Here is a 1,400-nt window from a genome sequence, read left to right on the forward strand (position 1 = left end):
CCGGGGGATTCCTAGCGGCTGGCCTGTTAATCCTGCTTGAGCGAGGTTGACGTCGAGTCGAGTGCTGTCTTGTGTTCATGAAGGCGGAGGAAGCAAACCCACCAGTCGCAGTCCCAGACGACGTCAACGTGTTGATTCGGGGCGTCTGTCAAAGGCGTACCTGACTGAGTGTTCGATTCGTGTTGCGTGCTCTGACGATGCTGGATGGCGTGGGTTCGGTGATTCGTTGATCATTATGGAACGTGCGTGGGGTCGAGGCGCTGGGGATCGCACGGGTTTGATGTTTGGGGATCGCAATGGTTGTGCCTGATTCAGTCCTGGAGGGCGGGATTTCGTCGGCAGTTCCGCGGAAAATTCGATGATCTCGAGGTTGGAGGATGTGTGAGCAGTAGGTTCCAGTGTCACTAGGCCTGCGTACGTCTTGGCGGTTTTTGACAGTGCATTTGGTGGCATCAGCACCCTCAGGTTAGCCGAATTGTTTTTTGTCAATACAGCACAATCCAATATTGGTAACTGTGGGTGACGCGAGTGCCATGGTGGAGGCACTGTGTATGCGGCGAGCAGCTGTGAGCAAATTCGTGACCTTATTGTGTGGGAGGCGATTGCTGGCTGCCCCTGTATAGCAACGGCTAGTAGGCACATCAACCGCGTGAATCGTCTGGGTGGTTTGCACGCCGCCATTCGACCAGAGGCTCGATGAGTTGTAGCATTGCGTATTCAACCTCTTCGCTCCTCGGTATATTGATTACGGTGGTCAGCAGCAAAACCGGGGGATTCCTAGCGGCTGGCCTGTTAATCCTGCTTGAGCGAGGTTGACGTCGAGTAGAGTGCTGTCTTGTGTTCATGAAGGCGGAGGAAGCAAACCCACCAGTCGCAGTCCCAGACGACGTCAACGTGTTGATTCGGGGCGTCTGTCAAAGGCGTACCTGACTGAGTGTTCGATTCGTGTTGCGTGCTCTGACGATGCTGGATGGCGTGGGTTCGGTGATTCGTTGATCATTATGGAACGTGCGTGGGGTCGAGGCGCTGGGGATCGCACGGGTTTGATGATTGGGGATCGCAGTGGTTGTGCTTGATTCAATCGTGAAGGGCGGGATTTCGTCGTCGGCTCTACGGTGTAGATGCGTACCTCGCGGAATGCTCGGTTCGCAGTGAGGGCTATCACTTCGTCTTCATCTCAGTTCTCCTGTATCGTCGGAAGTGCATGGGGTGGCATCAGCGCGCCAAAGTCATGCAGATTATGGTTTGTCAAGTCAGTGCCACCGTGTTGGAACATGTGAGCAGAGATACTTCATGTGAGAGGCGGGTGTGTGTTAGGCGAACAGCAGAGGCCGGATCCGTTACTTCCACTTTCGCTGGTCGCCTGCTCCGTGTCCACGTAAGGAAGAAAAAGTAGGAAC

This window comes from Toxoplasma gondii, chromosome VI (assembly GCF_000006565.2).
Source record: "Toxoplasma gondii ME49 chromosome VI, whole genome shotgun sequence".
NCBI classification, from domain to species: domain Eukaryota; phylum Apicomplexa; class Conoidasida; order Eucoccidiorida; family Sarcocystidae; genus Toxoplasma; species Toxoplasma gondii.